The sequence below is a fragment of the Tachyglossus aculeatus genome, chromosome 15, assembly GCF_015852505.1.
Source record: "Tachyglossus aculeatus isolate mTacAcu1 chromosome 15, mTacAcu1.pri, whole genome shotgun sequence".
In the NCBI taxonomy this organism is placed as follows: Eukaryota; Metazoa; Chordata; class Mammalia; order Monotremata; family Tachyglossidae; genus Tachyglossus; species Tachyglossus aculeatus.
In genome coordinates, this window is record NC_052080.1 from 20633129 (window position 1) to 20646765 (window position 13637).

Genomic DNA, 13637 nt, shown 5'->3' on the forward strand with positions numbered 1-13637 from the left:
TTAAAAAACCCAGGTAAATATGAGTGTTCTCTTCCAGTCCAAGAGGATGGACAAACAAATCTCTGTTCTCAGAAATGTGATGGCTAGACTGAAAGATTTTTACGGGAAGGAATCGTGTCTACCATTTCTATTATATTGTACACTCCCAAGCACTTAGTAAGGTGCTCATCACACAATAAGTGCTCAATAATTTTTTGAGGAACAGTGTGGTCTAGCGGAAAAAGCCCGGGGCTGGGAGTTAGAGGATCTGGGTTCTAATTTCAGCTCTGCCTCTTGTCTGCTGTCTAACCTGGGCAAGTCTCTTAACTTCTCTGTGCCTCAGTTACCCTATCTGGAAAGTGGGGGTTAAGACTGTGAGTCCCACGTGGGACATGGATTGTGTCCAAACCTATTGGCTTGCATGTACCCCAGCACTTAGTTCAATGCCTGGCACATAGTAAGAGCTTAGCAAAAACCATTAAACAAATGAAAATAAAATTGATCACTGACTGACTGAGAGAAGTTGTAAGCAGTCTAAGATTTTGTGTACGAGATATCAGTGTACCAGTGGCATAAATGTTGGACTGCTCATGGTAGGCAGGTAACTGGTCTATCAACTCTGTACTATTTTCTCTCAAGCACTTAGCACAGTGAGCTGCACACATCAAGTGCTTAAAAAGAACCATTGATTGATTGAGCTGGTTGGGTGGAGTCTTCTCATGAAAAAAATTCTGGGAAAGTTATTATTTTCAATAGTGACATTTTTTTTTTTCCCGTGTGAAGGCTTTTGGTCTCAGACTTAGGGTAGTGAAGGATTGATGTCATTGGGAGCATATTGGAGACAATCCAAAGTTTCATAACAACAAAGGGAAAAACAGTCAGGGATGAATGATATCACAGGGCATCCTGAGGAAAGAAGAAAGGATAAAGCTTCTGATGGCACAATTCCTAGAGAGGCATAGATAGTCACTGGGAATTCAATGTGTGTTTGAGCAGCTATAAAAGAATTCACGCCTAAATGCAGAAGGGAATCAAGGGATGTTATTTTCACCAAGCTGGCTGCATTAGTTCCAGTTCCCATACTGAGGTGGTTGTTTTTAAGTCAGGATCCAAACCTGTGAGCTAGGGACTTGCAATTCCCCAGCCCCTCCTTCCCGCATCCCTAGATTGTTTATAAAACGCCTAACTAAGTACAAAATCCATTTCCACCGAGGAAGACAGGAGGAGATTTGGTTTGGATTCCACTTCCCAAGGATGCAGCCTGCCTCAGTTGAGAGAGTGGACCAATTGATAATGGACATTAGATAGGAGGAAAAGCAAAACAAGAAAGGTTTTATTACCCAGACCCTCTGACATCAATAATGAAGGGGAAACTTTTACCATATACAGATGACTAAGGAAGATCTGTTTTTTAGATCATATCCAAGATGAAAGGCAAACTGGCAGTGGGAGTGGAAGGAAGGCATTTTCATCTTCATTTTGAGGTGCGCAGATGAAAGAAACTCTACTATTGCATTGAATTGCTATTGATTAACATTACTCTATCGCACCCCCAGAATATTTGAAGGGGAAATAGTTCTTCTACTTCCAGAAGTATCTCACAACATGGCATAAGGAGGATTTTCTGATTTCACACATTTCCAGGCTCTAAGAGAAATCGTTACTCGATTAAATTGTCTTTATTGCTCACTTGTAAGATGAAAATAGGACTTGATATGGTCAGAAAACCAACAACAATAATATTTGTGGTAATTAAGAGCTTACTATGTTTCAAGCAGTGTACTGAGCGCTGGTGTAGACAAAAGATCATCAGGTTAAACACAGGCCCTGTCCCACATGGAGCTCACAGTTTAGGTAGGAGGGAGAACAGGTGTCGCGTCCCCATTTTACAGATCAGGAAATGAAGGCAAAGAGAAGTTAAATGACTTGCCCAGGTTCACACAGCAGGCAAGTAGTAGAGCCCAGCATTAGAACCCAAGCCCTTTGACTCCCAGAGCCCTGCTCTTTCCACTAAACCCTTTTTAACCAGCCAGTTAAATTATACATTGACTTACAGGTTGAGCCACATTCTACTGGGAGTGAAAGATTATGATCTTTTCCTTGATTATAGTGAGAACTTGTTGAATAGGGCTTCTTCTGACACCAAAGCAAAATTCCTCCAATGCATGATAAGCAGCAAAAAACAATCTTTTCTCACCGAGCCCTGAACTTTGGAAGGAACAGTCAAAAGGAATAGTGTCTCGGTGTAGTAGAATTTAAGTCTGCATGCTCTGCGGGATAATTTGCTTTTAAAAAGGAGGGAGAAAAGAGAGTGTGACCCAGGTGTAATTGCAATCTACTTGCGACAGTTGAGAGCTAGAAATCACATAGGGAAATCTCATCTTGAGCATTCTAGCTTCATGGGGGATCCTGCATTTTGAAAAGTGCTATAGACGTAAAGTTCCAATTTCAGAGATCTACCTTTTCAGGTTTGCAATTTGACGAAGCAGACTCTTTCACTGATCTTTGAGGTACTCACATATGCTCCGCTCGGTTATATCAGTAGATCAGTGTATTAATCAGAGGTATTAGCATGATCTAGTGGGTAGAGCATGGGCCTGGGCATCAGAAGGGCCTGGCTTCTAATCCTTTCTCCTCCACTGGTCTGCTGTGTGCCCTTGGGCAAGTGACTTTCCTTCTCTGTGACCGAGTTACCTCATCTGTAAAATGGGGATTAAGACTGTGAGTCCCAAGTGGGACAGGGACTGTGTCCAACCTGATTAGCTTTTATCTACCCCAGTGCTTAGAACAGTGGGTAGGGACCATCTCTATATGTTGCCAATTTGTACTTCTCAAGCACTTAATACAGTGCTCTGCACACAGTAAGCACCCAATAAATACGATTGAGTGAATGAATGCTCTTACTTGAGTCCCTAGTTAGTGAATTCCCTTACAAATTTATTCCATCACAGGACTTTCAAGGGTTTTCAGTGTGGTTACACACAATACCCTACTTGTTTATGCCCAATCTCTACCACTGAATGGTTACTGTAGGTATAAAGCAGGAGGAAAATGACAAAGGTTAAAAAAAAGATTGAATCTTTCCACAGGGAATTAAAGCCTCAACCTCTTACATGGTTTTTCTTCTTTTTGAGTCCATCACATCAGTAACGAATGTGCACCTGGCTGAATCTTCCCCCTTTCAGTCTCCATCACCAAGGGTTCCTTCCCCTAACTCACCTATAAATGGAACTTGTATTTTCAGCTTGAGTGGAAAAGAGAATACCCACTGATTATCCAAGGCACTTTATGAAGATTCTCACACACACACTCATGCCCACGTGTGCACAGACACACCACACACATCGCTTAGTGCATTCCAACAATAAAGTGGACAGTGAAGATTTACTGAGGAAAAAGGTGTGTAATAAAAACACATCATTACCTGACACATGAGAGCATTCTAAAGGAGAAGTCTAGGAGCATGATTGGGAGATTAGAGGACTTCTAAGAATGACTTCAGAATAAGCAAATGACTTACCTGAGTTACAGCTAAAATAATTTCGACTGAAAACTCATTTTGTTTTCCGCATTTATGCTGTTCAGGCTGGAGTGTCCCATGGCATTTCTCTCTTCTACGTCCTAAAAACAGTCCTCGCTTTGAGGCGGGCCAGAGCCCCAGCCATGGAGATGTGAAATGCTACCAGGGAATCCGGCTCCTCGTTTGCTTTCTGTGCGTCACTCCACTCGGACAAAGGAAACAGAACCGTCAGCTTCACTTGGTGGAACTGTAGCTTTTCTTTCGAGTCCCCATGCCAGCCAGGGCCAGTTGAGGTTTGGATGGCAGTGAAGGGTTCCAAAAAATTAAAAAAAAAAAAAAAAAAAAAAAGGAGAAAAGTCTTTTTGATACCAAAACATTGACCTTTTAAATACAACAAAACCATTATAGTTGACGTTCAGTCAGTTGGATTCCCACTTGACTCTCAAGTCTTCCCATGGACCGGACTCTGACATGCCATAAGGTCGAAGGTATCGGGAACTTCATCACCATGGCCAATTCTCTCAGGCTGCCTGAGCCTTGTTGGGAAGTCTTATAATTACAGTATTTTTCTTTTTTATTGTTTTATGATATATGCTAAGTATTTACTGTGTGGCAGGCATTGTTATAAGTCCTGCGGTGGATACAAAGTAATCAAATTGGACACAGTTCATGTCCTACATCGTGCTCACAGTCTTAGTCCCTATTTTATAGATGAGGTAACTGAGGCACAGAGAAGTTTAGGTGATATGCCCAAAGTCCCACAACAGACAAGTGGCAGATGTGGGATTAGAACCCAGGCCCTTGCTCTATCCACTAGACCACACTGTTTCTTTCTTGATGAGGGTTCATAGTTTATTGTCTAGCAGATAAAGGTATATCTCTGCAAAAATAATCACCCAATCTGACTGTGTATCTGTGTGCTGAAGGAAAATGCCTTCTTGCTCGAGATCATTTCTGACGCACAGCTGACAATCTTTTCCGCACAGCTTTTGAATGACCTCAGGGTGTTCAATTCTCTTGCTCATGGCTATGAGTATTCATGAATAAATGAATGAATCCACATCAGCTATCCTCCCATTACAGTGCAAGCTCTCTGAGGGCAGGGTTCATCTCTTTTGCTTCTTTCGTACTTTCTAATGCCCAACAAGAACCACTGACGACCCATGGTTGTAAATCTTGTGAATCGAGGGCTCACGTGCAGAAATTGATTCTAGTGCTAGTGGTTTTCTCAGTGTCACTTTCATTCTCTCTTCCATGATGGTCAGTTGTCTGTTGGGACACAGAGAGCCCGGTACAATGTTTGGCACAGAGTAGACACTCAGTCCCCAAATACCTATGACAACAATCCTTTACATTAATTCTGCTTTGAGTCCCTTCTGTGCAGTAGTGTTTCACATCCAGCAGTTCAAAACAAAGTAGGTGACAATAATAGTAGTGATAATAGTAATAATGATATTAAGTGCTTCCTCTGCACCAACCATTGTACTAAGTGCTTAAGAGCCTACAAGGTGAGCACGTGGGACAGAGTTCATGTCCCACATAGGGCTTATAGCGAAAGAAGGAGGGAAAACAGGAGTTGAGTCGCCTCTTGGCTAATGAGTAAACTGAGTAAAATGAAGTGACTTGCCCAAGGTCATACAGCAAGCAGGTGGAGGAGCCAAAATTAGATCCCAGGTCCTCAGACTCCCAGGCTCCTACTTTTTCCACTAGTTCGTGGTGCTTCTCATCATCTGTGGTCTGTGATTGAACATTGCTCCGGCGTTGTTAGTGTCATTCAAGGTGCTTGTCCTCTCTTCGGTGCACAGTTTCTTTAGCCTCCTCCATACCTAGTGATCATCAACATTCTTGTGCTCTCTGTGCCTCACTTGGGCTGAAAATGTTAGGTAAACCAACGAAGTGGGGTCTTTGAACAGATTTCCAAGTTGCCAGCAGAAAACAAAACCAAGCAGATGCTACTGAAAGTTCTCTCTTTCCACCCAGAGGTAAAACATGTTGAATCAGGTTGACGTGGCATAAAATCACAGCACTAGATTTGCTAAGGATATTTGCTTGCCATTCTAATGAATTCTGACTGGCTGTTATTGTTGTCCCTGAGGAATGTCTCCTAATCAGTCGATGACTGCCCAAGGCAAAGATTTCAGCAGAACTGCCACAAGAGTTGTGGAAGCCGATGCCAATTGAGTGTTGCCTCAAAGGGGATGGTTAATAGACACAGCAAGGATTCAGATGAGACCTTCTAGGGGCTAACTCATCAACTATATTCAAAAGTGGTCAAAAGACTCCAGCCAAATGCCCAACCACATTACGGTTTGAAGCGGGGGGAGAGGGGGGAATCAGTCATTCAGGAATAGTATTTATTCTGTGAGAAGAGTGGGAGAAGATGGCATTGCAGAGGAAAGATATAATAATAATAAATAATAATGGCATTTATTAAGCACTTACTATGTGCAAAACACTGCTCTAAGCACTGGGGAGGTTACAAGGTGATCAGGTTGTCCCACGGGAGGCTCACAGTCTTAATGCCCATTTTACAAATGAGGTAACTGAGGCACAGAGAAGTTAAGTGACTTGCCCAAAGTCACACAGCTGACAATTGGCAGAGCCGGCATTTCAACCCATGACCTCTGACTCCAAAGCCCATGCTCTTTCCACTGAGCCACGCTGCTTCTTTAAGGGGATGAAAAAGGGGATCAGCCTAGATAAATATGGGCTTCCCATCAAGCTCGTTGACTTTCCTAATTGTGAAGGAAAAAGGAAACCGGTTCAGAGCTGCTACCACCTCCCATATTGGAAGGAAGTGAGGAAGGTAATTTTTATTAATTGAACTGTTTTTGCTTTTAGAAGCTCACTGTTTCCCTGAGCATCATGGGGAAGTGTGAAAATGGTTGTATTGTCTTAAAAATGGAGTCTGGCTTCTTCAGCTTGGGTAATGGTTCAGCTATGAATATTATTGAATTTGGTAAGTGCATTAAGGGCTGATGTTGAGGTCTCCCTGAAATAGATCAGGCCCTATTCCATGGGTTTACAGTAAGAGTTAGAACACAGAGTTACAAAAAACAAGAAAAATTCAAGTGTATTGGGCGAGAATGTCTAGTGATTTCTTATACACATATATGTGCACGTCCACACAGTTAAGAACAAGGTTTTCAAAGGTAGTTGTATGAAATCTAGATTGCTATAAAGTTTAGTTTCAAAGGATTAATTAAACTGACACTTAATCTCTTACTAAAGACTCTTTAGTCTTCTGTCTCTTCAGTCCTGTGTGTCAGAAGTCATTTTTATATCCCTCTCTTCTTTTGTTTTGAGTATCAAAGAAACTGACTTTCCAAGACCTGACCCTAGCTGACAACTTAGCAAATCTCATTTTGGTATTAGTTTATTCATGTCTTCTAATTGTGTATCACTGAACCAAGGTTAAGCCAGTAGTGGGCCTTATGTCTCCTAGAAGAAGCCTAGTCCAATGCAGATATAAATTCATCAACATTAAGTGTGACAGTTTCTTTAAGGAATAAGCTACATGGCTGAAAGGATTCGATTTAGTAATGCTGCCTTTCCAGAGTCTTGCAAATAAGCCCTAATCACTTTCCACCACCGTCAGTTATCTTTCCCCAATCCAGCCACTCCCTGGAAGGAACGAGTTAAAAAAAAATGATATTCTATGTTGTAGTCCTGGCACAAATCACGATTCACCATCTATAGTCTGCTTTTTAGAGTGAGATGCAGAGAACTATCTAGTGTACTTGAAAAAAGCATAATTATTGATTCATTGAGGAGTCCGTCAATAGAGATTGTATTGACAATAAGAGAAGCCCTTTATTAGTTGATGATTTTAAATAAAATAATAATTGTGGTATTAAGCCCTTACTATGTGCCATATTCTATACCAAGTGTTGTGGTAGATTCAAGTCCCTGTCCCACATGGGACTCAGTCTGTTGGGAGGGGGAACAGGCACTGAATCTCCAGTTTGCAGATGAGGGAACTGAGGCACAGGGAAGTGAAGTGTCTTGTTCAATCTCACACAGCTAGTACACAGAAGAGCCAGGATTAAAACCCAAGGAATCACACACTGACTGATTCAATTATGTTCAAACCCATTTATTCAAATGTCTCCAAAAAATTTGTCCTTAGAGGTCCAGTCTACAAGGATGGGATGTGGATGATGTTCTTCACTCCAATTTTTCCCCCCCACAAGTTTAAAGGACCTTTTCCTTTAATTTAAAGCTTCTTCTCCAAGACCTTCCTGTCAAGGTGCAACTTCGTACAGAAGAGTCTCCCTTATTGTTTTCTCTGTTTTCTCGTGTTGGCCTTTATTTATATATTCATCTTTTCCTTATGGGCCCATCACCATCAACCTTCCCCACCTCCGTACTCCCTTTTAAGATTGATCCCCTGAAAGCCAGAGGCCAAGCCTTATCTTTTTCTGTAATCTCCATCAGCATTTAGTACAGTGCTTCGCACAAAGCAAGTGCTAAACTACCAGCGAATGAGTAAATTAATTAACACGTTGGTTGAGTATTTCACTTTTTAAGTTGGCTTCTGATGTTCAGAAATTGTTACCTCAGTTTATGGGGAAGTGGGAGGAGGAAGTCACAAGTGGGGGAAAGGGGACTGGGCTCTGTGTTGTAGGTTCTGCAGATTTCCTTAAGTTGTTTCCGTCTGATGTCATTACATTATCTTGTGTAACATGTGCAGGTTCTTTTCAGGCTGACAAGAGTTCCTCCCATATCTGTGAGCCCGATGTGCCTAGAAAGCATAATTCTCATGATAGGTCCACCCCGGGCTGATATCTGTGAATGCATTAACGAGAAGCAGTGTGGCTTAGTGGATGGAACATGGGTTTGGGAGTCAGAAGAAACTAGGTTCTAGTCCCTGCCACATAATAATAATAATAATGGCATTTGTTAAGCACTTACTATATGCAAAGCACGGTTCTAAGCGCTGGGGGGGATACAGTGTTATCAAGTTGTCCCACATGGGGCTCACAGTCTTAATCCCCATTTTTACAGATGAGGGAACTGAGGCTCAGAGAAGTTGTGACCTGCCCAAGGTCACACAGCAGACTTGTGGTGGAGCCAGGATTCGAACCCATGACCTCTGACTCCAAAGCCCGTGCTCTTTCCACTGAGCCACGCTGCTTCTCTACATGTCTACATGCCTACATGCCTACATGTCTACATGCCACATGTCTGCTATGTGACCTTGGGCAAGTCACTTAACTCCTCTTGACCTTTGTTACTTCATCTGTAAAATGGGGATTAAGAGTGTGAGTCCCATGTGGGACAGGGACTTTGTCCAACTTGATTAACTTGTATTTACCCTAGGGCTTAGAACAGTGCTTGGCACATAGTAAGCGCTAAACAAGTACAATATAATAATAATAATAATTGTGGTATATAAGCTCTTACTATGTGCCACTGTACTAAGCACTGGGGTAGACAGGTGGCCCCACAAGGGGCTCCCAGTCTGTCAGAGGGAGAACAGATATTGAATAGTGGCTCTGCCACTTGTCAGCTGTGGGACCTTGGGCAAGTCACTTAACTTCTCTGGGCCTCAGTTCCTTCATGTGGAAAATGGGGATCAAGATTGTGAACCCCACGCGGGACAACCTGATCACCTTGTATCCCCCCAGTACTTAGGACAGTGCTGCTCACATAGTAAGCACGTAACAAATGCCATCATTATTATTATAATATGCATTTTGCAGATGAAGGACCCGAGGCGTAGAGAGGTAAAGTGACTTGCCAAAGGTCACACAGCAGGTGAGTGGCGTAGGAGGTGGTAGAACGCAGGTCCCCTGACTCCCAGTCCCCTGCTGTCATCATCAATTGTATTTATTGAGCGCTTACTATGTGCAGAGCACTGTACTAAGCGCTTGGGCAGTACAAATTGGCAACATATAGAGACAGTCCCTACCCAACAGTGGGCTCACAGTCTAAAAGACTGTGATGGGCCCTGCTGTCTCTACTAGGCCCATCGTTGGGTAGGGATTGTCTCTGTCTGTTGCCAAATTGTACTTTCCAAGCGCTTAGTACAGTGTTCAGCACACAGTAAGCACTCAATAAATATGATTGAATGAATGAATACATGAACTAGGGCATGCTGCTGCTTCTTACATTTGGTAACAAATCATCTCTTGCATCAGAGGGGAGAGAGAGGGTGAGGTGAGAGTACACACCACTCCTCCTGTTGCATAGAACTGCCCACTCTAAGCAAGGAAACAATCCCCAAATGAGATCATGTCTAGCTTGAGATTCAATTGCAATCTTAGTGTCATGCGTGTTAAGAAAAATACACATGGAGTGGCCAGGAATTCTTTCCTCTGTTTTGCTTTTGAAATCTGACCTTGCGTAAGGCCTGTCCCGTAAAATTAAAATTCCACGTTAGAAAGTGAGGTTTAAAAAAAAATGAATGGGCTGCTAGTAAAAAACAGCCAAAAAAATAGCTGGCCCAGTTAAGCACTCATGTTTCTGTTTCTGCTGATGTCATGGGCCTTATTAAACTACTAGGTTTTGTTTTTAACATGCATCTCTGGCTAAGTCTACGCTGGCCAAGTTAAATGGAGCAGTCCTGAGTCCCATGTGGGACAAGCACTGTTTCTGATGTGAATAGCTGTTATCTAACCCATTGCTTAGCACATAAGCTCTTAACAAATACCATTATTATCATTATTTTTATTCTCTAATCAATTGGATTACTCTACAGAGCAGGAGTTGTTTCTGGCTGGTATTACTGTCAACCCAGGTGGGGAATGTGTCTGCTAATTCTGTTGTGTTGGACTCTCCCAAGCGCTTACTTCAGTGTTCTGCACATAGTAAGTGCTCAATTTATGCCATTGATTGATATCAGGAAACTTTATGTAGAGAACAATGGAACAATGGATTTGAAGTTGCGCTCCCTGTAATAATGACGCTATTTTGTTAAGGTGCCAAGCACTGTACTAAGCTCTAGGGAGATTAAAATATAATCAGGTTGAGCACAGTCCTTGTACCACCTGGATCTCACAATCTCAGTAAGAGGGAGAGCAGGTACTGAATCACCATTTTGCAGATGAGGGAAGTGAGGTACAAAGAAGTGAAGTGACTTGCCCAAGGTCACACAGCAGGGAAGTGTTGGAGCCAGGATGAGAACCCAGGGCATCCGACTCACAGGTCCCTGCTCTTTTGACAAAGTGACACTGCTAGTCCACTGTCTCTAAGCCTGTACACCACACTATGCAATGTGGCTTTGCCTGCTTGAAGGAAAATGCAAATGCTTGAAGGAAAACAGGCTTCTCTCAACCCAACAGTGGTATTTATTGAGCTCTCCTGTGAGAAGAGCACTATACCCCCCTACCAACCCACGCCAATCTAAACCAGATTTAAGATAATTACAATGATGGCATTTGTTAAGCGCTTACTTGTGCAAAGCACTGTTCTAAGCACTGTGATCAGGTTGTTCCACGTGGGGCTCACGGTCTTGATCCCCATTTTACAGATGAGGTAACTGAGGCTCAGAGAAGTTAAGTGACTTGCCCAAGGTCACACAGCAGATATGTGGCAGAGTCGGGATTAGAACCCATGACCTCTAACGCTCAAGCCCGTGCTCTTTCCACTGAACCACACTGCTTCTCTGGAGGAAGATATTCCTACTATCAGCCCATTGATAATTCCTGAAGTGACCAACAGAAGGAATTACTAATGGTGACAACATACCTGGAAAATTGAATTTTAATTTATTGTCATAGGTTATTTAAGAAGCTTATTATGTGCCAGATACAACTTAATCAGATGGAACAGAGACCCTGGCCCACATCCGGCTCACAGTTTAAATCCCCTTTTTACATATAAGGTAATAGCCACCGAGATGTGGAGTGACTTGCTTGGCTCAAGGTCCCACAGCTGACAAGTATCAGTTCCAGGACTCGAACCCAGGTCCTTGGGAATCCCAGGCCCATGTTCTATCTACTAGGCCACATTGCTTCTCTATTGTAATTTTAGGATGAGGGGAGTAGCCAAGATGCTTGCAAGAGTTATAAATAGTCTTTGGAAAAATGGTTTGTCCCTTCAAGATAACAGAGCAGTCTCCTTTGGAAAAGAATGGTATTTCTCAAGTGCTTCCTATGCATTGTACTAAGCATTGGGATAGATGTAAAATAATCCGCTAGGACTTGAGTCCCCGCCCCACATGGGTTCACAGCCTAAGTGGGAGGGAGAATGGCTACTGACTCTTAAATTTAGAGATGTGGCAAAGGAGGCATAGAGAAGTTAAGTTGACTTGCCCAAGTTCACATAGTGGGCAGTGACAGAGCTGGGATTCAAACCCAGGTCCTCTGTCTTCCAGGCCTATGCTTTTTCCCTTTATGCCCTTCCCGTGGTTTGCAGCTGAGGTGCATTCGCCATGACTGTGGAGCTTGAATCCAGGAGGAAAAATGAGGGGAAGATAAAGGGGAGTTAAGGACCTGAAGTGAAGCACCCAGCACGACCATACAAAGTAGCCAGGGTTAGGGTATATTTCTATTACCATGCCCATGTTTATAGAATAACAGCCTTCAAGAATACCTCTTCTCACTGAACCTTCTCCCTGGTCACTGCCCTCCTCGATTCACTGCTTTGTTATCAGCGTAGCCCATAAACCCCTATCATTTCGCCCTGACCTTTTTTTTCTGGTCCTTCTTCATGCATTACTGGTTTGTTCTTATCACGTCACAAGGTCTCCTTCTTGCTTAGCAAGACAGAAGAGACCTTTGGATTTCTGGACATTTTATTGCATATATAAGGAACTGCTTTTCCCTGACCTCCAAAATAAGGGTGCAGAGTGAGTTCCATGACAAGCTGCTTGTTTTCTCCCTGACTGTCCACCTCCTACAGTTGCTATGAGTCACACACGTGATTGAGGAAAGTGAAAAAGATATTAAGAGTCCAGCTTACTTGGGAGAGGAAATGAAGCAAATCGCCTTTCTTTTTGCCCCCTTTGTCCTGTCTGCTTACTTTGTAAGGTGTGGGGTTTCTTCTTGCTCTGATTTCTTGCAAGCTGTTTTACATCTGAACTCGGCCGAGTGTCTATTGAAATCCTCATAAACAGGATGCACATTTGTTACCTGGAGTTCATTTGTATATTTTAAAAAATGCAAACAGTAAGCAAATGATGTGAGAAGGATATCCTGTCCTTAAACTCAAATTTCATTCTTTCTAGAAAGCTACTGCTTCGTATGGGACTGGGCATATTAAATTACCTTTCAACCCTAGCGAAGTGGCTGAAACGTTTTTCTATTGTTTTGAAGTGAAAATCCAGTTGCCTTTCTGCTTACTACAGGGTGCCTTCAGATGTATTTTCCAGAAACCATGTTCTATAAGTCGTTTCTTTTTAGTTTACAACACGGTCAAATAGGTACGACACCATGGAAAACTTAAAGCAAAATGCTTCCCTGCGTACATAGTAATGAGACCACAAGTAATGTTATACTGGAAACATTTTGGCAAAGCTTTTTTCACAGAAAGTTGAGGACTGAAGCTATTGACTTAACTGGGAGTAGCGTAAATAGCTCTGCTGCCAAACAGAGAGTGCTCCATAGTCACATCGAAAATTAATTTTAAAATGGGAAAAGAGAGGTTAAATTTAGAATATATATTCCTTTTTACCAGACTTTAATTTCTCGGTTGTGAAAGAAATGAGAACTCAATACCTACTGCTCTTCCTGTTGAGGTACAAAATGGATGAAGTGTAGATTAACGAATAATAATAATAATAATAATAATAATGGCATTTGTTAAGCGCTTACTATGTGCAAAGCATGAATGACCCTTCAGGGGTCCATCTGTCTCTCCACCATCCTCTGGCAATTCAGTTCTGCTTAGGAAGCAGTGTCACCTACTGTTTTAAGCATAGGCCTCGGAGTCAGGAGGACTTGGGTTCTAATTCTAGCTCCACTACTTGGCTCTTGTGTCCCCTTGGGTAAGTCACTTAACTTCTCTGTGCCTCAGATACCTCATCTGTAAAACGGACACAAGGATTGTAAGCCCCATGTAGGACATGGACTGTATCCACCCTGATGAACTTGTATCTACCCTAGTGCTTAGTATAGTGCCTCACACGTAGTACGTGCTTAGCAGATACCATAAAAAAAAAAATCTAGAGGCGGTAACTATCATGTTCTTAATG

At 42.5% G+C, this 13637-nt stretch overlaps 1 protein-coding gene across 2 annotated transcripts in view; it reads right to left on the bottom strand.

The window, feature by feature from the left end:
• KCNJ16 (potassium inwardly rectifying channel subfamily J member 16) overlaps nucleotides 1–13637 on the bottom strand; it is a 52046-nt gene that overhangs the window by 23238 nt on the left and 15171 nt on the right. Inside the window, exon 1 of one of the 2 annotated variants that reach the window (XM_038757516.1) lies at nucleotides 3500–3750. The exons of the other annotated variant lie outside the window; for it this stretch is intronic. The gene's annotated coding sequence lies outside the window, so the exon portion shown is untranslated. Of the gene's footprint in view, nucleotides 1–3499; nucleotides 3751–13637 lie in introns of those variants that run through there. 2 annotated transcript variants of the gene reach the window in all.